The sequence below is a fragment of the Rhinolophus sinicus genome, chromosome 2 (genome assembly GCF_057876585.1).
Source record: "Rhinolophus sinicus isolate RSI-liver-muscle chromosome 2, RSI-T2T, whole genome shotgun sequence".
NCBI classification, from domain to species: Eukaryota; Metazoa; Chordata; class Mammalia; order Chiroptera; family Rhinolophidae; genus Rhinolophus; species Rhinolophus sinicus.
The window spans coordinates 10,928,425-10,944,323 of record NC_142502.1 but is presented as its reverse complement, the minus strand read 5'-3'; the positions used below and the strand labels follow the sequence as shown (position 1 = coordinate 10,944,323).

The window sequence follows — 15,899 nt, the reverse complement described above, 5'->3', positions numbered from 1 at the left end:
GTCCAAAAGCCATCAGGCTGGTGGAGAAGGGATGACTCTGAACCCCCAGGCTGAGCTCGTTTGCTTTCTTCTTGGATGAGAGGATGCAAAGTATTAGGCTTAGCTGCCCGCCTCCCCCAGCTCCCCAAGGGTCTGGAGTGCGGTTAGCCTCAGACTCATCATAGTCTAGGCTGCAACTTTCTCTAAGGCAGGAGCCACGTCCTTTGTATTTCCAGGGACTGTGCTGTGCCTGGCACAGTTTTTACTTGATGAATGAAGGAATAAATGCATACATGACGTTTGAGCAAATGGAAGATGCAATGGCTTCTAGCTCTCAATATCACAGTATGTTGTGAACATGTCGTAGTAGAAGAATGTTTTGGCTCTCAGGTTGGGAACCCGCTGGCCAGGCTTTCACACAAAGCTTCGATGAAAGAACTGGGAACTTAGAAGCTTTCCAAGAAAGATTTGAATTGTGTCTCCTCAAAATATATGTTGAATCCTAACCCCCGTACCAGTGAACGTAAGCTTATTTGGAAATAGGTAGGGTCTTTTCAGATGCAATGGAGTTCAGATGGGGTCATTAGGGAGGGCTCTAATCCAACACGACTGGTGTCCTTATAAGAAGAGAAGACACACAGAGACAGAGACCTATGGGGAGAAGGCCATGTCACCACAGGCAGAGGTTGGAGTGGTGTAGCTACAGGCTAAGGAATGCCAAGATTGCAGGCAACCACTGGAAGCTCAGAGAAAGGCCTGGAACAGATTCTCTCTAGATTCTTAACAGAGAGCATGCCCCTGCCGACCTTTGATTTCAGACTTCTAGCCTCCAGAGCTATCAGATAGTAAATTTCTGTAACGCCACCTACTTTCCAGCCCTAGAAAATAAGAACAACTCCTAACTGGAAATGGGAGCTGCCAAACTAAGCTGAATTCAGTCATGGAAAAGGAAAGACAGATTTCTGTACCTGTCCCCACCTTTTATATTAAACTCAGATTGTGAGCCCATCTTTTCTTTCATGGATGGCCTCTCGTGTCACGTGTGGGTCCTGGTGACGCTCTGCCCTGTGTGTGCAGATCTGCCTCTCTCCGCGTAGAAGTCCCCACATTTATACCTTCAACAGGGTCAACGGTCTTACACACATCAATGTAGCAAGTGTCGGGGTTTTTGCTGATTCTGCTTCTTTCATTAAGCAGGCCTGAGTCAGACTTTACACGGACCAAGGAAATAGATACAGTTTACAACCATGTGTACTTTGCAGTAAAAGAATCACTCAGGCCAAGGTCTCATCAAGGAGGGAATTACAGAAATTACTCAGTGCAATTACAATATTTTCTCATATAACCGTGTGCTATCAGGGTTGATCTGTTGGGGTGATTGACGGGCTCTGGGGAAGCCTCCTCCATTAAATCGCCCTCGTTGCTTAAAAGAGTGTCTGGGATTGCATCACGTATCACCGTTCCTTTGGTTCTCGAAGGCGTCGTCAGTTTTTCAATTAAAGCACACATATCCCCCGAGAAAGTTCGTAGCTTAAGCTCTTAGCAACAGCCAACAGTTGTTTACTGTGTGATTTCCATCCTGGGACCTGGAGGAGATAACTGAGGATGTAAGGAGGAAGGCCAGAGCCAGCTCCCCACTGTGGCCGAGAGCTGGGTCGTCATCAACAGCCAGGATTTTATGAACATCCATGTCTGGACAACGACAATTAACGTGGATGTCTTGAATTATATTTTCAAAGTAGAAAGGAGTTCATTAGTAAAACAAAGAGTCCAGTCTTTGCATCCACTCTGGGCCGGCTGGTCACCAGCTCTTGACCACAGTCAGGTTGCTCCTCACCTGTGAAACGGGATAATAATGTTACAAGGTGCAAATGAGATAAATTGTCTAAAGCACTGATCCCAGCGCTTGGTACAGAGTAAATTCTCAATACATATTAGTGTATCATCAATCTGTGAATTTTCTTTCCCAGGCTAGTATATAGCCGAGTTTCTTCATGTAGTGCTGGTTCTGTGCTAAAATCATCTGTGTTTTTCCAGAGTGATCAGGCCTGTGTTCATGTGAATTCAGATATCAGTCCCTCACAGAGCAGTGAAGACCCCCTACGTTGGGCGAGCCCACACTGCCACCTGTTATGTGTTCTACGCATTTGAAAATATGCGAAGTAAAATAAAGCATCAGGATAAAAGAAATCCTGCTTTTTTTTTTTAAAGCTTATATAACACTTAGATCATACTTCCTGTGTACTTTACAAATATTAACTCATTTGATTGCCATGCGATTCCATCAAGTACATTGTATTCTCCTCATTTTACATGTGAGGAAACTGAGGCACTGGGGGTTAGTCATTTCCTGAGGTCACAAAGCTAGTGAAAGAATTGGAGCCAGGATGTAAGCAGACATTCTGACTCCAGAGTTGGGACTGTTAACTCTGATGCTATGTAGTGAGCGCTCACGTGAAACACACACGCGCACACACACAGAGGCTTCTCCTTCCTTCATGTTTACATTCATTTCCCTGGAAAATGTATGATGGTCCATTTATAGACATTTTGGGATGATGGAGAGAGATGATATGGCCAGGACAGGAAGGGGATTGGATTTTTAATACAAAGGAGCCTCTGCTAACAGTGACACGTTTTCTGGGAGGCAGAGACGGTGAGGCAAGAGTTGCCATCTGTAGAGTTCTGACCACGTTTCTTATCTCCACCCTCAGACGCAGGAGCCCACCAACATGAGACAGCGAGGAAGAGTTATCAATCGCCAGCTCCCAGATGAAAGAGGAAAACAGGAAAAAGCAGATTTTCAGAACCCAGCTATGTTAACCATGGCCACAGAGGAACCTAAAGTGACAGTGCGGGGGAGGGGAATGCTAAGTGGTTCTTGCCCCTGGGGGCCAAGCACTGAGTTGCCACATCACCGGTGGGGCTTTGCAAAAATTGTGTGCCAGTGGGATGAATGCAACTGGGCAGCAGAAACAGATAAACCGAGTGGCATTGAAATGCCTGTGGTGTTCCACGTGCTGGGCCATTTACAGCGACACCTCCCCCCACCCCACCCCTCCCCCCGTGCCCTATGGCCCACTGTCTATTGGGGAGGGGGCGAGCCTGATAGAACAAATAGTCACCATTCTACAGAAGCTCAGAGCTGACTCCACCCAGACGGACCCCGGACGACCTTCACCAGCCACAGAGAGATGCCCTTTTCACCAGGTCCTGAAGTGTGAGTGGGTGCCCAGGAGTTTGCTGCAATTCTTTGGGCAGAAGCCGTGGGAATGGTGGTGGAGAGGAAGAGAGGTTTAGATACTCTTTAGAGGCAACAAGGAGAAGGCTGGAGCTGGAGACCAAATGGTTGTGGGAGTGAAGGTGCGAAGAGGTCAAAGGTGGCTCCAAGCAGCTTGAGAAACAGGACGCTACTGACAGAGGTAGGGCACCCGATGGAGGAGGAGAGAGTCTGGGGAGGCATCAGAATGGCAAAGTGGATGTGGTAAAGGCCTCCCCTCCAGGGCGCGGGAGTCTGCGGAGGCGGGCAATCGGATGAAACCGTGTGGGGTTGGAAATAAAATAGGAGCAACTGTAACTTTCCGTGGTGGTACCAGGTGGTGAAGAGACTGTGGGGTGGGGGGCCAGGAGACTGTGGACCACGTGGGTCGCTCTCAGACGTACTGCGTGTTCATTGACTTATTTTTAGCAGGAGCCGGTAGACGTTTGGGCCCCCAGCAGGTCTCTGCCACCACCCGTCACTCACCCCTCTGCTCACCTAACCGTGGAGGTGATGCTGCATTGACACAAAAATACCTTGAGTACTTTCCCAGGACGGCTTGAGTCTCATTACCTCACCTCAGCGAGAAGAAGATGGATTTCTCAACCCCGGACTTCAGCAGGTAAACTTGGAATGCCCTCAGGCTCCTGTGTGAGCAGGTAGTGACAGGAGCATTGCCGGTCCATTGTCATCATCAGGGGTAGGTGTGTTTCTGAGTTAAAGTTCGGGTCCGGGTAGGACTCCACGCAAATTAATAATGTCGTCTCGTAGAACGTGGTACTTCAACAAAGACATTTTTCTAAAACATATGATAAATTGGGTTAAGCTACGTAGAAGGAGCCTAAACTGCTTTATAAAATCTTTGACAGCTTTGCAGGCTGGGAGAATGTATGTGCAGATGACAGATAGAGACAGTCTGTGAGGTGAGAGGAAAGAAGGGCAGCCGTTCCCTGCCCTGAGCTTCTGTTTAGTCTCCCGTTCTCAGGGCTGCTGGCTTAAAACAAGCGGTCCGTTTTTATTAGGGAATTCCACAAGGGAAAGTGTGTTCATGGAGACTCTCATTCCAATGACGTGGAATAATAAAGTACGCAAACATGGTTCCCCATCCCCTTCCTGGGGGAGGGAACGGGAGTGGGGGGAGGAAGGAAGCAGGTGATTCCAGAGGCTTAAAGAGTGAGTAGCTAGCAACTATGTTTGCTTGCTTTCTTTCCCTTTAAAAAAAATGGTAAAAGATACATCTTTTTAAAACTCTTGACCCAATAGCCAGGGAAACTTGTGGAGCAGAAAGATTTCATTAATCCCGGACTTCAGGGAAGCACTGGAGACTTTGACAGTAGTGTTACAAGAATCTAGAAGATAAAATTTTAATGTCAAAACGATTAAATTTTTTTCATGGAAACCTAATCTTTACAGTATAATAATACAAAGCTAACTTTTTATAGAAAGGCTATATGTAGTCCTGTAGAAGGTTTATCTAATTTAAGAGCCTAAAGTTTGGATTTTAAAGCTCGTGGCTTATTTAAAGGTTTATAATTAGAAAATTTGTATAAAAACCAAGCAATGACCTTACAAGTTCAAGGTATTATGGCTATAACTTGAAACAATAAAGATGCATTAATTTATGGTTCTGTTCTTTCAGGTAAGTATTTATATTGTGTGCTAGACACAAAATTTAAAAAGCAGATTTCTTTTTCTGCGTGACGTCGTTTCTCCATTCTGTCACTAAAGTTTGTAAATTCCTTTTTAAAAAATGTAACAGTACTGTGTACACCTATAAGTTACATGTATTGACATTCAAATATATTTATTTCATATATGCATAAGTGGATGAGGTATATGACACATTTGATGAATACCTACTATAATTGTTATAGGATACCCTAAGACTTTGTTTTTCTTTCTTTTGAGATATACTGGACTAAGAAGAAATTGTCAAGGATAGAAATCTGAGCTCAGGGTCAGGTTTTAGCTTATTTAATACCCCGACTTGGAAACTGAAACCCCAAGTTACACATCATCACCAAATTGTAACTTTTTGAGGAGGCACATAAATGGTTAATGTATATTCAACTACACCCCAGTACACCTAAATGGATTTCACAGGAGACAGAAGTCCATTCTCCATGTAATTCAACTTCAAAAATCACTCCGCTTCCAAAGTCCTGTCTGTATACCAGCTGGCTCCATACCAACTACCCTTAACTTCGAATGTGGCTTAAGTTATCCTTGTCAGCAGACAGACATTTATCTGTTTTTCCTCCCTTCCTACCACTCAGACCTGTGACATCCAAAACCCAAACCTCAATACTTTCGATAATAATAAGCAGGAGCACTTACATAACAGAACGTTCGGAAGACTATGCCGTTGAGGGCAGAGTGGAAATGACTGAACATAACGAATAGGGTTGGGAGGAAGTAAAAGGAATTCAGGGAGAGCCCAACCAGAGGAGCTGTGATGAGGTCCAAGAACAAGTTTAATGGGATGAGGGAATAGAAGAAGTGGAACTTGGGGCCATAAAGGGAAATTTGAGAGAAAAGGCGTGCTCGCATTTTCTAAGTTTTGCATTTCACAGAAAGTTTATGGGTTCAGCAAACACATTTCCTATGCTGAGGGCTCCAATGAAAATAAATGCTGGCTGTATAACCACTGGCGATTAAGAATTGACTGGACAGTTTTAAAGTATATAGCATTATCATAGATACTTTATTTTGATTTATAAAGTATTAACTTTTACATTTTCATCTATGTTCATCAGACTCACTTTATCAATTATGAAAAATGAAAGTAACTTAAAATAACAGCAGTTTTATCAACTTAGAACAATCAGTGTCACAGGCAATTTTTTTAAGGGTGTAACTTTTGAGGGTGAAGTTCACGGTTGTGTTTCACTGTATCTTGGAGGGTGTCTGCACGTGGGTTACATAGCAGCCAGACTAGTGCACTGGGCTGCTCTGCTCAAAACTCACTCGCGGTTCCCAGGGAACACTGAGGTCCTCTGTCTCCTCTTTGGAGACGCCAGAAGATGCTTCCAGCTCAGGGCTGGAGCACTGAGAGTACTGGCCCTGGCCAAGCGAGAGTCTCTGTGTGATTAAGAAAGGTTTTAGATCCAGAATCTTGAGCAGTCTTCCAAACAAACACAGAACTTTTATCATCGGGTAGTTATCCTACCAGGCAACCTTCGGTTTATCAGTGTTCCTTCAAAGATATGTAAGGTAGACTCCAGCTACCGGTCAGTGGGACTGAAAACTGGTCAAACGAATCCATGAGAAAGAAAGATCCATCACCCATGTGCTCAGGTACGCACCCCGGCCCCAGCTCTGCCTGTCAGTTATACCATACACACGTGCAAAGGGTTTGAAAGTGATCCGATGAAGAGTGGATCCAGATTTTCGGGTTAAACACAGCTTTTTGGACTTGTAATCAGTCCTACCGCCTTCTCTCTTTCAGGAGTTTGAAAAACGCAATGAAGTGAATCATGCAAGCTCCTGAGCAGCTGAAAGACCCATTTGTATTTGGCCAAGTGATCTTCAGAAAGGAGAGAATCGGCCTTCCTTGAAAGGCTATGCCCTCGAAATCTCGACTTCTCCTGCCTTTGCTAGACAGACAGCAGGACGACCAGAGTCAGTGTGGTCTTTGCCTGGTTACTAGGTCCCTGCACGCTACAGAGGGAGACTGCGTGAGCCTGTTAGCGTTATAGGCAGGAAGTAATGCAAAAGCACTTAGTGCAAGTAACCGTTTCCGGAATCCTCGTTCTGGCCCGCAAACAGGCAATACAGCTCTGCCTTTGAGCTCCGCGGAGATTGGTATTAAACAGTCGTTCTGGGCTGGAATTGCCATTGGGTGTGTGTCTAATGTCATTTCTGTAGCTGGTGGGGCCCAGCGCGAGGCAGAGAGTTTACATGGCAGGGAGAGTCTCTTCCTTCAGGTGCTGGGAAAGAGAAAAGAGTAAAAAGCCACAACTTAAAAAAAAAGAACCTTCCAAAAAACGAGAAAGGGATTTTACCGAAACTCTTTTTCAGGTAGATCTCAGGGGGAGGGATGACTTGTTTGTCAAAGTTCTGTGTCCTGCGACGAGAACGCCCAATGAAATACGACACATGACTGGAAAGATTTTGGAAGCAAAACTCAACTCCACAAACATCGCCACGCACCTTCTATGTGCCAGAAAATGTCCTGAGACACTGGAGATGCAAAGATGAATTGGGCATAATCCTTTCCCTTATGGAGTTTAGGTCTGGGTAATTTTCCTATGAAGTTTCTGCAAGAGACTATGACAAAATGGTTATTTCTAGTGAGTATTATTTTAAACTTTTTAGAAAAATAGTGTACTGTAGCTAAATACTTTTGATGGCTAGGAAGTAAGTGGATGGTGAGGAAAGTGGATCTGCCTTTTTCAGTCCTCACGCTGTTCTTATCTTTGCCCCAGGTGGAAATTTCAGTTTGGGAGTAGATTTGCTTTGATCGGACCTTTGGTTATTCTACAGGGAACTCAATCCTGCTCTATAATGATGACCCAGCATAACTTTCTGGTTGTCCCCCATCTCCTTGGCTCCTCCTTCTCTGTTCCCTTTGCTGATCTAACATCACCCCTTTTTTTTTTTTTTACCTTTTTTTTTTTTTTTTTTTGCAGAAGGGACAGCCACCCCACCTTTTGAGGGTTCTGTCTCTTCTCTACAGTCTTGACCTTGGGCTTTTCAGCCACACCCAGGGCTTGTGCATTCTTTCAATCTGCCAGTTATTTCTCAGTCTGTATCTCCAGGCCCAACCTCTGTTCTGAACACTACACATATTCTCCCCATACTCTTCCCAAATATACCCTCCAATCTGTTCATCACCCCCTGACTAGACTGGTGTTTAAAACCCTTCAGAGGGTTCTCATTGTTCTAAGGATAAAATCCAAACTTCTTAACACGCCTACAACAGCATGCGTGACTGGCTCTCATCTGCTTCTCTGGCCTCATCTCTTGTCACTCTGTCCCTGCTCCTTTCCCTTTGGAAGGGGCGCAGCTCTTTCCCCCCTCAGAGCCTCAAAGTCACCACTTTCTTTATCTGTAATGATCCAACTCAGTTATCCTTCAGAGCCCAGCTCAAATGCTGCTTTTTCCGGGGGGCCCTCTCTAGCCCCTTAGAGTCATGTTAACTCTCATTATACTTTCTGCATCTTTAGCAGAGACATAAAAAAGAACTACAGTTATGTGCCGCTTTATGACGGGGATACCTTCTGAGAAATGCGTCTTGGGTGATTTCGTCGTGGTACAAACATCACAGAGGCACTGACACAAACCTCTGTGGTCTAGCCCACTACACACCCGGGCTCTATGGCACAGCTCATTGTTCCTACGCTGCAAACCTGTACAGCAGGTCACTGCACTGACTACTGCAGGCAATTGTAACACAATGATGAGCATTTGTGCATCTAGACATACCTGAAGATAAAAAAGTAAAATATGGTAGAAAAGATAAAAAATGGTACACCTGTAAAGGGCACGTACCATAAATGGAGCCTGCAGGACGGAAGTTGCATCCACCAGTAACATAGTCATTTATTATCAAGTGTTATGTACTGTCCATAATTGTATGTGCTATACTTTTATACGATTGGCAGCTCAGTAGGCTTGTTGACGCCAGCACCGCCACAAACACGTGAGTAATGGACGTTAGGACGGCTGTGATGTCACTAGGTGATAGGAATTTTTCAGCTCCATTATAATCTTATGGGATCACCATCACCGACCAAAACATTATGCAGCGCATGACTGTTTCTGTAAAATCATTTGTTTGCTGTCTATCTCCCTCAGATCGTAACAACGACACAGATTTTATCCCTATTGCCTAATACAGTGCCAGGTGTTAAGTAGACATTCCATAAGTGGATTAATAAATGAGTGAGTTTATGTATTGGGGGGCTCAATTTCTCTTCCTAACATAACATCAATGTTCATTGTTACTGTAGACAGAGCAGCATCTCCACAGATTAGTTTTTATTTAATGGTGTGGGACTCAGATTGAGGCATTGCAGCCTGGATTCTGTGGGGTGGACACTTAGGTTCCTTGTATGGGGCTCTGGCTAAGGAGAGACACCCGGTAGGGAGCCCTGTGGACGGCTTCACAGTTTGGGGACCATTATTTGGTTTCAACTTTTTTTCTTTGCCTTTCTGTAATTTCCTTCTCTTTTCCCAAGCTTTCTGTAAATTCTGTTGACCCTCACAGCTTGGTGGGAGGAACTAGGAGAAGAGGAGTCCATGCCTCCACTTGGGGCAAAGCTGTAGGGGGGAAATGCTAAGAGATGACTTGTAGTCGAAAGGGTGGCAGTCAGGAAAAAATGACCAGCTGAGAGGACAAGTGCCAGCAAGGAGAGATTTGTAGAAATAATAGGATTCATTTGGAATATGCAGGTATATATTTGGGAGGGGAAACTGGACAATGTCTGGACTTTCTGAGGTTACATAGTATGCTGGTTATCAACTCATTGCCTGTCAGCTCCAATTTCATCCTTTTTGCCCTCTCTGTGAAAATGGATTTGAGCCCTTTGTATAATTTCCTTTGCCAGCTGGCTGTTAAGCTTTTTGAGTGGAAGGTGTGAGGGAAACACTGCAGGACAGAGTTCTTACTCAGCTGGCTCCTGAATTTGGGGGGTTTCTCCCGCATCAGGCTCCTGCAGTCAGGGCAGCCAGCAGCACCCAGTGACCACCAGCTTCCAGCACCTTGCACTTCAGGTGATTGGGCAGTGAAGTGCTTCCACGAGACACTTCCCTGTCAACAGCTTTCCCCACACTCTAGAAGGTGTATTTTGCCAGCAAGTTCCACTGTCATGATACCAAAATGAACTTTCTACCATTTAATGAGCCATGGCCACGCCCTCCCCAACAGGATCTGGGTCTCAGCCTGGGGGAGGTTCATCCTTTATTGCTCTGTCTCATCCCTAGGGCAGTGGCTGCTCCTTACATCCTTGTATCTGCTATTTCTATTTTCTTTTGAGTTCCGTTTACTTCTTACTAGTCAATTCCTCATTGCTCCAAATCCTGTTGTAGTTGATAATTCTTTATATTAAACTTTCACTGTTCAGTCACTGTCGTTTATATCTCCTGGTTGGACCCAGACTGATACACGTGTGATGGGGGCTCAGATGCCAATTACTTAGCTACCAAGGGAAGGTGTCCCTAGAAGACTGGGGAGTTGGAGACATTTGGGTCATATGTATTTTTCCAAGTGTGTGCAATGAACATATTACTTGTATAATCCAAAAAAAAAAAAAATTGTTTTTAAGACTGAAAAAATGCAATACAAGAAGCAAGCGGGAAAACAAAAAAGACCCCAGTGTGGCAGGTCTGTGGCAGAAGTAAATAACATGCTAAGGGGGGGAGCTCCTTGGAGGAAGTGATGCCAGGATGGAAGGATGAGGAGGGGCAGGCATTTTCCAAGGTGTGCCCCTGTGGAGACACGACCGGGTGTGGGGTGTGGGGTGTGGGGTGTGGGGAGGGAGAGCCTCTGTAGGGGAAAGGGACCAGTCACCAGCGCAGCGTGCACAGAGCCTTTGAAGGTGCAGGGCCAGGTCTGCTTAATCACGGCAAACCCTGGGGCTTCATTTAAAACCTGCCCCGGGGGAAGTGGGGGGTGGGAGTGGGAAAGTTGATCCCATTTGTCTTTTAACCATGGGCAGCTGCGAGAATCTTCCTTCTCCAGCTGTCTGGGAGCTTAGCTGACCAAGCGCCCTGGCTGTCCTGCTCTGAAATTCACCTCTGGGTTTGTGCTGAAGCCCCATTTCCCACCTGGCTGCTCCCAGCCAGTGACTGGTAGAGACATGGATACGAGGGCAGGTGGGTTCCAAGGAAAACTGGGACCCCTCTGATGGGGAACTTTGGATTTAGGACTCACGGGTGATCTTCCTCAGACTGCTGGGAGGTTAGACTGATTGCTTCCCGCGCTCCTTCACTGGGGGCAGATGTGCAGCGAGCCTGGCTCTCTCCCCTCCCCTCCCATTTAGTTCCAAAGCCATTTCCCCTAAGAAAATCCTCCACATCTCGCCCTGCCTTGGTTCCTGCTTCTTGGAGGAGCCACACTCGCACCCCCATGGACTATATCTGCCTTCCCTCCCCTCCCCTCTCCAGGGAGAGCCTTTGTGAATGCGGGGGCAGCCATCCTAGGAACCGAGCACTCATCCCTGTTTCTCCGGAGCGGCCTCCCCTGCCCCCACCCGGGCCTTCTGGATCACTCAGGTTTCTCTAATGAACCCGCGGTTTCTCCACCTGGAAAGTCCGAATTCTCCTGGACTCTCAGTCTCCACTCAACTGTCACCTCCATCTCTCTCCTCTCTTTCCTGCCTGCCCACGAGACTTCAGATCCTGCCTGCTTCTGTCCCCGGTGGTCCCCGAGGAAACGTAGCCACTGTAAGCTCTTTGGGGAAGGCGCGGGATCTGAGTCACGCCTCGCGTCTACGATGGCAGCCGGGTCGCCTGGCGCAGGATAGGCGCTTACTCAGTGCTTGTTGAGTTCTTGGTTTTGGTTAGTTGTGATGTCCCAGAGAAAACACCGGAGGCGAGGGTCGGGGCCGGCCCGGGTGCGGACGCCGGGGTCTGGGGATTAGAGCGAGCCAGAGTTGGGAAGGAGGGGGTGCTCGGTGGGGAAGAATGGTGGGGTGGGGTGGGGTGGGGAGGGGTGGGGTGGGGTGGGGTGGGCAGGGCGGCGGGGCGGGGAGCGAGGCGGGCGGAGCGGCCTGGAAGAAAGGTGCGGCAGCTCCGGCCGGCACCCGCGCTGCACGTAGGGCGAGGGGTAGCGTGGCTGCGGTCCCGGGAGGCTCCTTGCCTGCGCCCGAGAAAAACCAAGCGACCCCAGCAACTTCTGCAACTCCGCCCGGGCGCCGCCCGGCGTCCCTGCGGGGCCCCGCGCTGGGGGCGCGGCGGCGAGACGGGAGCGGCCGTGTGGCCCACCGGCGGCCTGTGCCCGGCGCTGGAGCCAAGGTAAAGAGCCGCGGAGGGCGAGCCCCAGACCTCCTCTCCGGTGCCCGCGCTGCTCCGGCGGCGGCGGCGGCCTCCTCTGCGGGCGGGCGCGATGCCGGCCCGTGGTCCCACCTCCTCTCCGCTTTGTTCCCGGCGCTCTGCCCCCTTCCCCAGGAGATGCGCCGAGGGTCGCGGCTGCTGAGCGCAGAGCGGACGGGCACGAACCCCGCGGAGGGTGGCAGCGCCCCGGGCGCTGGGCCCGGCGGAGGGGACACTTCCCAGTGCAGGCTTACACGCGGTGCCCTGGTCCCCGCGCCCGCGAGCTCACCGCAGCTCTGCCCCGGCCTCCGTGCAAGTGTGTCCGCGCCCCAAGCCTGGCCGTCGTGGGTGCCGGGGGCGCAGCGCACAGGAAGGTGCTGGCGGAGCTGATCTCGGCCCGGCGGCGGCTCAACTTTCAGAGCTGCGGCGTCCCTGCCAAGCCCCAGGCCCTGCCGGGCGGTGGGACCCCGCGTCGCAGCAGGGAGGGGGAGAAGTCCACCACGACCGCCTGCCACGGTCCCCGACGGGCCCTGCCGCTGGGGGAGGGGCAGGGAGGTGCCAAGTTTCTGGGAAAGTCGACACGTTGTGTCCCAAATGGATCATATTTACCAAAAACAGTTTAGGAAGAAAAGAGTCCATTCTTCCCACCGTCGACTGCCGACTGCCGCCGTCAAGGTATGGGAGTAAGATTGCACCGGGGAGTTTATCTTTAAGAAGCGGTGAAACTTAATACTGATGAGCTTCCAAGCCTCTTCTTACTTTTAAAAATAGCAAAATAGGGTAACTTTATTTAATTGGGGGAAGAGGGAGAGGGGGAAAAAGGCTTGGTCCTGAAGATAATTCCATTCATGGGGAGGTTTTCTTGCATTTCCTCTGCGGTGGCCCTGGTGACACTTGTAATCTTCTAGGCAGCCTTGGGTCGTGATATGACCTTTATTCACCACGTGATGCAGGTCTTGGGGTTCTCTTATGGTTATTCACCCATTCTCTTCCTGTTCCTCAAATATTGCTAGCATAATTATTTTAATGGATAGCACCTGTCTATCTCCGAGTCCCTCTCCAATAGGTTTAAGCCTGAGTGTCATTATAAGTGTTTTATTTTAAAAAGTCCTCCAAGTTTCTTTCAGGCGCAGACCATATGCCATAAATATTTCAGGCCTAGGCTCTGAATAAAAACTGTCAATTACCGGGCTCATAATTTCAGCCTCACTATTAAAACTTGTGTATGTACACACTTAAAGATAGTTCCTGGTGTTCTTTAAGCTTTTTACATTCTAAAAATGCAGTATGAAGATTGCAAACTTCTTTTCCATTGCATTGCCTGCTTGCCTTATAGGATAAAACGTGTTACTCTAGGGTATCAGAAACTTCTGATTGGTAAATGTGAAAAATGTGGCCAGGTACAGTTGAAGACGAGTTTGTTGTTTACAAAAGAAGCCCCTAATGACCTCAGAATCGGGCTTCAACACCTTAACATGCCATATAAGATGCTTCATAATCTGGTCTCTGCCTGCCTTTCCAGCCTCATTTCCTGGTTGTTCCCCAGGCCTCCCTCCCCTTCCCTGCTTACACATATGCGCGCACACACACTGCCAGACCCATCAAACTACTTCCAAGTTGTCATTTCCAGACCACTATCTGGAGTGAATGAACATTCTGCTTAGACTGTTCTTACTCCATTTCACCATCTGTTAACTACCCACACATCCTTCATGTGTCAGTCAGATACCTTCTCTGGTAGGCCTTCTTTCCCCATTATCTCTAGGCTGTTAAGCTCTTTCTTCTCTAGTAGTTAATTCCTCTACTACAACACGATGTTGTTGTTTTTTTGTTTTTTACACATCTGGCCAGGCCACCTTGTACAGTTGTGCAAGTTGTTCACTGCACAAGGTCCTCCTGTCCAATGGGCAAGTGCAGGCTGAAATCCAACTTATGCTTCGCTTGCCAAGCCCCTCCTGGTGCACTCCTCTCCACTGGAAAGGGGCTCCTTTTGTAATTCACTCAAAGGTACAGTGTGGGCTAGTGATGATCCTGCTTTAATCTCTCCCCACTGCTGTAGTCAGCAGCCATGACAGAGACTGACAGAGCAGGAACTCATTGAAGACTCCTAGAATGAGTGAGAAAAGAAAGAATCATTTCTACGGAACTTTAGAAAGAAGCAAGAATTTGGAGGCAGAATTGTCATGTAAGTCAGTATGTAGGAATGTGCTTCAGTTTGCTCTGTCTTACGTCTGGCGGTTCACGTGATCTTTAGATGTGTCCTCTCCTTGATTACAGGGAAGAATCTGGCTTGTGAATTCACAGGTAGACATCAGAGATGTGTGCCAAAAGGTGGTGGGCCTCTTCTGCTGACTACCTTTCAAAGCAGTAAGGTTTACACATCCAATTGTCCTTTTCTAAGAGGGTTAAGGGTGCAAGAATTTTGAAAGTAAGGCCATAAAGAGCTCTGTGTGCATTAACATGTGCTAATAAATTGGATTGAAGTGCTATTTTCATATCCAAGAATTGAAGTCATCCTAAAGTGACATTTGCACAGAATTAAACAAGAAAGTAAGAAAGGAAGGTTTTGAGTCTGATTTATTTAGGTTCTCCAAAGAGATCCACATCTAAGGTCACAATTTACGTGTGAAAAAAGCAGTTTTCATGTTGGGGCAATTTGCAAGTTCAATTGGCTGCAAGATTCTTATAAATGCTCCAAATTTGTCTGTAGTTAAACACTTGTAACAATTTGTGGGGAAATCTGGAGATACCTTTTAAAGCTGCAATCAATATATAGCTCATCTCATAAAAATGTATAAAATTATGATATAAAATCATACCTTTGTCAAAGAATTTGCCAGTTATATAAAATCCTGGAATCTCTAGAATTTATAGCATAGACGAACTTTAAAGATAATGCCAATTTTTCCCTTTTATGGAAAAGGAAATTTAGTAGCAGAGACTCCTCCAGGGTCACAGAGGTTACATAGGGGCGTAACCAGGATGAGCTCTTGGGTTTCCTGGCTCATAATTCATTGCTCTGTTTATTCAAGTACCTATAAGAACAGCCTTCTGTGTGTTCCATCATTGGCTTCAGTCGGGAAGTCTTGAAGGTCTGGACTAATTATAATATCTCAGGGACAGGGAAGACTTTCTAGCACCAAACACAATGCCCTGTGCGAAATAGGTGTGAGATAAATATTTACTGAATCCAGGAATGAACGAATGAGGCAGTTGATCGCTTACTTATTTAACGTAATTACTTGATAGAGCACAGACCAAAGTCCTTGGAGCCCATTATGGTGGAATTTGGCCTACGTGTTTGTATTCCTTAAATGCAATAAAAAGCATTAGATAAACTTTTATGGAAGAGATGGGTAGACATTGTTTTCTCTAAACGTAGCCAAAACTCCTGACAGAAAGGCATCATAGCCGAACTCAGGATTTGGAGTCAGTAGGTCTGTCCAAACACTAGCCTTGATTCTGCAAATCTTAAACGTCACTGGCCTCAGTTTCTTTATGTAACCTCCTAAGTCTCAGTTGTGAGAAGGATGGAATGTGCGCACATGTGTGAAAGCACTTTGCCAATTTTGGAACACTGAAGAGGAACAAGATGAGAGTAACACTCTGTGGCAGGAAGTGCCTCCCAGGCACGGTATTAGGCTCTGTGTACTCCATCGCCTGTATTCATTTCTCTGAAGAGAGC

At 47.1% G+C, this 15,899-nt stretch overlaps 2 protein-coding genes and 1 long non-coding RNA gene across 15 annotated transcripts in view; 2 read left to right on the top strand and 1 right to left on the bottom strand.

Moving 5' to 3' along the window:
- SCAF8 (SR-related CTD associated factor 8) overlaps nt 1-10,308 on the top strand; it is a 200,964-nt gene extending 190,656 nt beyond the window's left edge. For all 9 annotated transcript variants that reach the window (XM_088795355.1, XM_088795354.1, XM_088795350.1 and 6 more), the window contains 2 exons: nt 2,694-3,860; nt 6,687-10,308. The gene's annotated coding sequence lies outside the window, so the exon portion shown is untranslated. The remainder of the gene's footprint in view (nt 1-2,693; nt 3,861-6,686) is intronic.
- On the bottom strand, nt 7,037-12,611 carry LOC148758740 (uncharacterized). The gene is made up of 3 exons (XR_016020160.1): nt 12,504-12,611; nt 7,391-7,507; nt 7,037-7,167 (listed from the first exon to the last, which is right to left on the bottom strand). It is a non-coding gene; the product is annotated as an uncharacterized LOC148758740 (long non-coding RNA).
- Nucleotides 7,413-15,899, top strand: part of TIAM2 (TIAM Rac1 associated GEF 2) — a 227,052-nt gene continuing 218,565 nt past the window's right edge. Inside the window, exon 1 of one of the 5 annotated variants that reach the window (XM_088795343.1) lies at nt 7,413-7,530. The gene's annotated coding sequence lies outside the window, so the exon portion shown is untranslated. Of the gene's footprint in view, nt 7,531-10,930; nt 11,627-11,956; nt 12,197-12,780; nt 12,890-15,899 lie in introns of those variants that run through there. The other 4 variants (XM_074333725.2, XM_074333728.2, XM_074333726.2 and 1 more) reach the window with 4 other exon arrangements.